Source organism: Mycteria americana, chromosome 2 (genome assembly GCF_035582795.1).
Source record: "Mycteria americana isolate JAX WOST 10 ecotype Jacksonville Zoo and Gardens chromosome 2, USCA_MyAme_1.0, whole genome shotgun sequence".
Classification (NCBI taxonomy): domain Eukaryota; kingdom Metazoa; phylum Chordata; class Aves; order Ciconiiformes; family Ciconiidae; genus Mycteria; species Mycteria americana.
The window spans coordinates 151,876,190-151,885,547 of NC_134366.1; positions in this window are offsets into that span (position 1 = coordinate 151,876,190).

Below are 9,358 nucleotides of genomic sequence, written 5' to 3' on the forward strand. Positions count from 1 at the left end.
TTTTTCCTTCTGGATACCAAGAGGCATGTTGGGCCACCAGCCCCTGTCTGCTCTCAGAACAAGCTACTTGCCTCCTCCATGGCTGTGAGGGGTTTTGGCACTACCCTCTACTGCACAGGACCAGATCCTGGCAAGGGCTGCACGAGAGCTGAATAAGACCTTTAGGACATGGCCCTGGGTGAGTGCCTGGACTGGCAACCCAGGGAGCAGAATGGGTAAGACTTGGAAGTGCTACGGGAAAGAAGGAAGCCCCTTTTTAAAAACTCGTCTTCACCCTGTGAAAGTTAGAGTAACTGTGGGACTGGAGCAGTCTGAGCAAAGTAGCTCCACAGCTAGTCGAAGACACGGCTGGAGAGCACTCCCCTAGCTTCCTGCACACAGACATGCAATGTCTGGCCTGACTTCTGAGACTGGGTGCTGGATTTAGGACCATCAAGTGCTGTCATTAAATGATGTGCTAAGAATGGAGAAAGGTCACTGAAGACCTTCCAGAGCTCTGACTCCATAGCTCATACATCCTCTTGCTGCCAAACTTGTTTCCAGAATGAAAACTGATCCCCTGCTCAACAGGGAAATGTGAGAGCCCCTACATCCACCAGAAAGAAGAAAGGGAAGTGCCTTGGTCACAATCCTTCCTGCTCTGCCTACACTGAACCTCAGCCAGAGGCACTCACCCTGGGAATGGGTTTCTGAAAAACTTTAGGAAACGGCAGACACCTGGCCCAGCTTCTGTATTTTAGTCTTCTTCCATTTCCATTATGCCTAGCTGAAAACAGGCAGGTTTTCCATACTTGGCCATGATTCTGGATGTAAATTGTCTCTGGACACCAGATGCTCTTGCCCACAGCCACTGAAATCAATGGGACTTCACACACTGGTGCAGGAGTCGCAGCTGGAGACTGATGATCAGAATCATATCATAGAATTATAGAATGGTTTGGGTTGGAAGGGACCTTAAAGATCACCTAGTTCCAACCCCGCTGCCATGGGCAGGGACACCTTCCACTAGACCAGGTTGCTCAAAGCCCCATCCAACCTGGCCTTGAACACTTCCAGGGATGGGGCATCCACAGCTTCTCTGGGCAACCTGTTCCAGTGCCTCACCACCCCCACAGTGAAGAATTTCTTCCTTATATCTAACCTAAATCTACCCTCTTTCAGTTTAAAGCCATTACCCCTTGTCCTGCCCTGGTAAAAAGTCCCTCTCCAGCTTTTTTGTAGGCCCTCTTCAGGTACTGGAAGGCCGCTGGAAGGTCTCCCCGGAGCCTTCTCTTCTCCAGGCTGAACAACCCCAACTCTCTCAGCCTGTACGATCAGAGCTTTTGTCTGCAATTCATGCATGCCTAAGAGTGCTAAAGAAATAACAGAAAACAACGAGATTAAAAATTGACATAGCAAGGAATATATATTCCTTTGTCATTAGATTAGGCTTAGAATATATTGGGTAAAATTAATACAATTACTTTGAGTAAAAAAGCCTACAGGCTATCAGTACGAGTATTTATTTTTAAAGTCTTTTTAGGCATATTAATGACAACATCACTCAAAGATTGGTAAGTTATACTGATTTTACTGGTGGGGAAGGAGAGGTTAAGTAAGTTTTCTAAGGCCACACAGCAAGTAAGTGCTTGAATTTATAACTCCCAAATCTGCCTTCTGCTCAGTCCAGCAGGCCATGCTGACTCACTGTGGAATGCATATTTCCAGCAAACTCTTAAGGGACAAGAGGAATCAAAAGAAACAAAAGGTACCAATAAAGTAAGCATTAATTCTAAAGAATAAATGTTTTCTGCTATTCAAAAAACATGAGTCAACTTCTGTTTAAGTTGTCACACCTCGCCAGCGCGTTAGCCAGAAAAGGAGCACTAGAATAACACGAGGGAGATTGTTCTGACAGTGTTTTTAACAAAACTGAAAGTCAGACACAACAGCCTTATGTCATGAGATTTCCAGTACAAAGAAAATCTAATATGTGTCTGAGATTTCAAATGAAGTTTATGGAGATTTATCCCAAGGTAGCTTTAAAGTTCAGAGAAGCCAGAACTGTTCCCTTCCACGCAGATCCTGGCATCCACAAGACTGTAAGAAACCAGCAGTGATACTGTTATTCCAGCTTCTGGAAGACTATTTCTATGCTACTGCTCTATATTATATAAGTTTGCTCCTCAGTGTTGGACCTATCTGTATGTACTGGAACATTTTTAAAAACATTTTAAAACCAAACCTGTTTTAAGCAAATTAAGAATTTAAATATTAATTTCCTTCTCTTAAAGATGAAATATTTTAGGAAAAGTAAGAAAATTAAATGGAACTGACCCTGCAATTTCAAATACCTTTTGTCAGACATTAACCAAGAGGAGTATGAAAGGAAGTGCCACTTACGTGACAATACTATAACCAGACTGTCTGGAATCTGGCTCTGGAGTGGGAATAAAGAATTAATTTCCATTCCATTAAGAGTCTCCATCCATAAAAAGCTCATTTCCTTTTACAGGTAAACAGAAGGGAGATGCCCAACCTGACATAGCTCCTTGAATAATCAGACGGGACTTGTAAAGGCCTTAATGGATGGAGCAGTTCAAGCTGCAAACTGCCTGCTCCATGTTCCCTCTCATGCTCATTTATGCTTATGCAACTTATGTCATGGGATAAATCCCAACCTATTGCTGGCAGATTCAAATTTAAGTACCTAAAACAATCTTTTTTGTGCACTGAAAGAGAGCTAGAGACTGAGATTCAAGTGACAAAGAAAGTATCCACAAAAAGCCCCAGAAAGTAGAGAATAAAGAACTGAATGGCTCTATTTGAACTTGGTTAAAGTCAAGCAGCTGAAAGAGCTCCTGATCCAATGCCTGCATGTAAAAAATAGGGAAATCACATATTCTCATAGTTAATTTAGAACCTGACATTCTAAACTTACTCTGCGGGTAGTTAAGTCAGAACCAGCCACTACTCCTGCTGCGCATTACTGTTTCAGAAACATAGCCTTCTGAGTCCCAGTACACAGAAACATCTTAAATGATGTCACAAATAAAATTCACAATAAAAATCTTATCAGTTTTAGTCAAGAGGAAAAATTCCAATTCTGCTTATGTTTCTTGTTACAAAACTAGGAATGTTTTCCTCATTTTGAGAGCTCTGGTGAAATGACACCTAGATATCTATAACTGGAAGAATGCAAATGAAAAGATTTTCCCAAAACTGTTCTTTTTGCCAGGAGCATGTCTGCGTCTGCCCAGTTTTCCTCAGAAACATCTGCAGTTTCTAAGGAAGTTGCTAATCTCTCTGAATCTTCCTCCTTACTCTTTTTGATCCATTACTTTCAGCATTCTTCCTTCATGTGCCGAAAAGCTACACTGAACCTCAGATGCTAATGCTTGCTTGCCTACAAAAAAAAAACCAAACCAGGGGAAGTTACTCACATGAAATATTTTTTATGAAGAAAATATGCTCTACCTTGTGCGCCAGTGGCTGTCACATATGTTTTGTGGCCTCCAAACTGCTTGCTAACTGGCCATGCAGAGCTAACAGACTGCACAGCACTGACTCCGCTTCCTCTGCTCCCCGCCGTTGCACCAGGTGCGCATCCCCGTCTCATCTGAGAAGTGACAGGGCCCAGCTGAAGCCGAGTTTACGTTCATAAACCATGGTAGATGTGCAGCTGGTTCTACCAGCTCACCGACACTTGGCCGTAACTAGGAACCACGCTGGTCTCCTCTCTTAACATCTGTTTTGGCCTCAATAGACTAACTCTGTCCTACATCAAAAGTCTTGCAACAGAAGGGGACCGTCTATCTCCAGTCCTGTACGTGCACTCTAAAGGCTATTTCAGCATCCTCTATATGCCCAGCATAAGCCTATTTCGGAGCCATAGCCAAAAGAAGGGTGGTAAACCTGGGTCATCTCTGTATGCTGTTCTTGTGATCTGTGCTGCTGCTGTAGACTACAAGAGTCCCGAGGCTACAATACCCTGTTCCATGGAGCAGAGACTGGTCTCCAGCCAGTCCCACTATCCAGAGAGTCTCACAAGTGGTGCACAGACTCCTCATATCCACCAACCTAAACCAAGCTCAGCTTGTTCACAGGTCAGATTTTGGACATTTTCTATTGAAAGCTGAAGCAATCCACACATGACTTAGTTTTGTTTAATGAAAGTACCAAAAGAATCAACTACAGCATTACAGAAAGGAAGTAAAACTGAAATCAAGGCTCATAGATCAAGGTCAGCTTCTTGTATCTTTATTACAGGGAAGTGTAAATTAAAAAGATGACTACTACTGATAGCAGTGAACTGGTGAATTGGAGCCAACTGATAACCCTCTCTTCAAAATATGGTATCATACAGCCCGAACAATGGCTCAGATAAGATGGGGTAGTGTGCCGTAAGCAACGAAAATGACAAAATGGAAAGAAGTTACGGGGACGAAATATGTTTTATGAAGAGAATCCTTGGTGCATAAGAAATGGGGTAAATCTCAAGCCTGGGTGAAGCATGGTAGAGGCATGGAGTGGAGGGCAGGAGATGAAACGACGGGGAGGGGCAGAGTTAGGAAGAATGCAGTGGGAGTGAGGGTACATTTTGGTAGGGCTAACCGGTACAGCTCCCGATTCAGGCCCTCGGGGTCAGACGCGTGCTAGCACTACTGCCAGGGCAGGGGCAGGGAAGCACGTTGGGAATAAAGTAGCAGGTGCCTGGGTGCCAGCAGGAGATGAAGTCTGCGGCCTTGTACCTTTACGTTAGTTAAGACTTAAAAACTGACTTGCAGTTAGATTGTTTTCTTGGCTTAAAAATATGTATAAAGTATTCCTAATTGCTCTGTTGGAGCATAGCTTGTTGCCTGGAGGATGACAAGAGCTTTCAAAACTGTACACCTTTGAATTTCAGAACATACATAAAGGCCAAAAGTTTCTACAAAGCTATCGTCCTTCTGGCAGAGTGACTCCAAATGCCCAATATGAAATTCCCAGGGCCCTGGAAAGCCTGAAAATGCAGGGAATAGACTCCTTTCCAGCTTTATTGCCAGACCTCCTTTTAATCCTCAAAGTGTTTGCTCCATCTGCAGAGGCTTTGTGGAGGACCAGGTTAAGCTAAGACCAACAGTTCCCCTAACCATTGCTGCATTTCACGTGAAAAACCAAGTCCTTAACTAAACAAACTGTATCATTCTAGCAGATGAGTAGCTCACTTCTTTGCAAAGCAGACAGTGTAACTCTAAAAACCAAAGAGAATTGACTAACATTTTGAAACTGAGTAATTCACTTATTATCAAAATAATGGTGCTCGGTGGGTGAAGCAGACCTTTGTGAGGTAGGTAATGTGATCTACACTTCCCAAACTGTATCACTAAGACCAAGAAAATATGTCAGTAAGTCAGTGCAATGAATAAAAACAGAGCTGGTGGTATATTAAATACCAATCTGATGACAAATGACAAAACCCAGAATTCCTTAAATCAGACTTATTTCAAATTGATCTCACTGGAGGCCTTGCTTGCTATTCCTAAACCTCGTTTTGGCATAGGAGCGCACAGAGTAAGGACATACACATGCTCATTATCTGTGCGCATTTGCAAGCTGTACTTCTAGTAAACATTAGATTAAAAAAAAAAAAGTTCCTTGAACTTTGAAATAAAGAATAAAGCTTTGACTTCTATTATAATTACAATTTTTGAAAACAGCCTTCAGTTCAAGCCCCATGTTAACCACTGGTGTTCATCAACTGACACAAGGATTCAAACCAATACCATAAATGGGAAAACTACCAGTTCTGTAAGGAACACGTCTGGCAGGATTGAGCAGTCCACATACAAGCTGCCATGACTTTCAGTGGGGTATTCCATCATTCTTTATGTCCACTACCTAAACTGTGCTTGCCAGCTTAAACCTACATACTTCATTTTTTGTCTGAAAATATCTGTATGAAAACAAACCAAGCCAGATGTTCGGCCTGCAATGAGACAACAATATGAAGATGAACATATGGCATTTCAATTCTTGCATCCTAGCAGAAATCCACTATCTTTATTAACTAGTTTTGTTTTCAATATGCACACTTCATTAAGCCAGCACAACCTTTAAACATTATTGCCTTCACACCACTGCAAGGCTATGTCAGCCTTTCTGCTAGAAAACTCACCTGCCAGAGATTATGTTATTTGAAAAATTCCTCATACTAAGGAATTTGGCTCAATAAGGAATTCATATTCTACAGTTAAAAACAAATTTACTATGGTTTTCTTCTTGCTTTGCATTAAGAGAATGTTATCTGTTTTTTTTTTCTTTGGCAAAGGAAAATGAGATATTATTGCATATACTTGATCCTTCATCTGGATTCCTGCCTTCTGGTATTTAGAGAAACATAATTTAATACACCAGAAATATTTAGTATTTTACAAAGAGCTTCTGTTCACATTTGGTAAAACTTCTTTTGCTAACCTATGTGCAGAAAGATTCTTGTATAAGAGGAACCAGTTCGGCTTCCACACGAGCAGCTGTTAATGTAGGCACACATTCAAACATGCAGTTGTCTGAAATAGCAGCGCTGTAGACGTTGAAAGTCAAGAAGGGCCAGCTCAGGTTGCAGGGCTGCATGGCCACCCCTGTGAGATGGTGTAATCACAAGCCAGTGAAATCCTTCTCCTGCTAGGAGGCTATTACTGGTCACTCCTCGCACTTCTTACAGGCATTGGGATTGGCCTCTAAGCAGTGATTCATGAAGGTATCACACTGCTTTGCCTCCCTTGCTGCTGTCCTGGCTCACTGCGTTCATCTCCCTCCTATTTTCTGCAAACCATACATACCACACCGCAAATTATGTTCCAAACATTTCCTCATTTTTCCTTATCCAGAAGGTAGTTTAAAATCACAAACAGAAAGAACGTGTCACTTGAAGCCACGGTTGTGACTTGTTCACACTTTGACTTCAGAAGAAATTCTGATTTGTTGCTTTTTAGTTATGGCAATTTCCAGTAGATTTTCCATTCCCTTAGCAGTAATGAAGAACAATGGTTTTGTCTCATCATAGTCATTAGGAAATATTGGTTGCTTAATGCTTAGTTACAACAATGATTTACAAACTCTAAGTGCCTACAGCAGAGACACATTTTTCAGGGTTCTGCACGCAGACTGCTCCAGCTGCAACATCAGAGTGTTAGTTCTGTTTGCATAAGAGCACAGCCTACACCAGATCACTGCCAGTCAGAGACTTCTAGTTTTCATCTCAGATTTCTCTGGCAGCATGACCCTGGGAACACTTTGCTTCCCAGCAATAAATAGCAAAGAACTACCAATTAGTTCCATTTGTTTCCTAATACTGTATATTTTAAAAGTGTTCCTCCTTTGAAGCATTTGTAAGAGCAGTACAAAAGATGCCAGGCAACACAAAATTCAGCTGAAGTACTTCAGTATGTTTAAGGTAACAGGTGCATCATACTACCCTGAAAGTGCAGGTAGAGAATTATCTCTACTGTCACCAGAAATTAGTTTCAGAATATTAATAGAGAATTGAGATTCATGATTCAACAGTATTTCAGCACTTACAAAGTTTACAGAGAACTGCAGGTTAGGAAACTGTGCAATGACATTTGAATTCTTCTAGAAGGCCCCAACACCAGGGATGAGAAATGTAGTAACAATTGGCAACAACAATTTCTGTAACATTTTGGATCACTTAGGAAATTTTACAAAGCGTATCCCAAGTAACCAATCTACAAGGATTAATGTTGAAATGTAAGAAAAGAACACTGAATGAAGGAAAAGCATTCTGACCTAATTCTGACATCATCTAAGACTTATTTTAATCACCAATTCAAATATGAATTTAACAAAGAGCTGGCTTCAGAAACAGGAACAACTTCAGAAACAACTGGTGTCAGAAACAAGTTAACTTGGGTATCAGCTGAGGCAGAAATCGGTTCTGTTAAAAGTCAACTTCAGGTAACGTTTAAATATATGCTAGACTTCTGAAAATTCTGAATACGATAACAGACAATATTACCCTTTTTTTTTTTTTAGTTTGCAGGAGAGTTTTCACTTGCAATTTGTACCTTCTAGTACTACTTTAAAATTATGCTATTGAATTTCTGAATAAATTACTTAATTTGCATTTCTCTAACGTATTACGACCAAACATATTTTGATTAGAAAAAGAGCTACCTAGCTAACTAGCCCATCTATGATACACTAGCTAGTTGATTATTTTTACTTACTTAAGATATTAAAAACAGCCAGAGGGATTAGTTGACTCATGCTAAAATCAAACTCCAGATCTGCTGCAGACCCAGAAACTGCCTAGATCTTCTGTTTCAATACTTTAAAGTGAAACGATGTTCTTTCTCTCGCAGGAGCTTTTCATGACGATACACCTCACAGTGTCAGATCATGTCCAGTAATGAAATACCTGTTGTATTGTGGCAACCAGAAACAATACCTACCCATGACAGTCACACAACAGATCATCCCCTTCTACAAAGCAAACTACCAATATGAGTGAAACCAGAAGCCCTTGAAGATAAAAAGATACGGTACACGAACAAGTTACTATGAGGTAAGATAGGAGTGATCTTGCCATGGAATAGATGTGAGCACAGCGACAGCCCACTGCAGAGTAGCCTATGTGCATCCATTTCACACGCCAGTTTACCTTGCGCTATCTTGTCCACCAAGTTGTTTTATGACACTGGAAAAAATCACTTAATCCCTCCATGACTGTTTTCTCTCTCAATTCCCTATTCTGTTTTAGCTCATTAGTCTCAGAACAGCTTGAGACAACAATCTCTCTTGGATTTGAAGAGCACCTAGCAAAATTGAGTCCCTGGATCAAGGTATCTAGACCCCACTGCAATAATAAATAAAAGAAATCTTGTTGACCTACAGACAATCTAAACTGATCTATGTCATTATGCTGAAACAGTGAAACTCTCTCTGACAACAGCTTCAAGAGGAAATAGGCTAAAGTCCTCTTTCTGTTCCTGTAAGAAAGACAGATTGTATTCCTTGAAATCTAGTGTACAGGATGTAAATTCATTCTTTAGAATCAACCTTTGAAAAGGAAGTCGTTAATGTTTATAGGTATATTGAAAGGCACAGCTGTCCTTTTCCAGTAACAGAGGTATATGCAGAACAAACTCCTCTTTTAGTCACACGTTTATCACATCCTTATTTCAAAGAGTAGCAGCCGTTACACAGTGAAGTTCAAAAAGTGCTTTGGATTTCACTGGGTTTAAGAAGTGACATACGCTAATTTGGAACACGCACACAATTTTTCAAACCTTTCCAATGAGCAGTTCTGAAACTGCTTACGCATACAGCATAAGCAAAGTACAGCAAAGTACAGCAAAGCAGGAAAGGCTACTTAAGG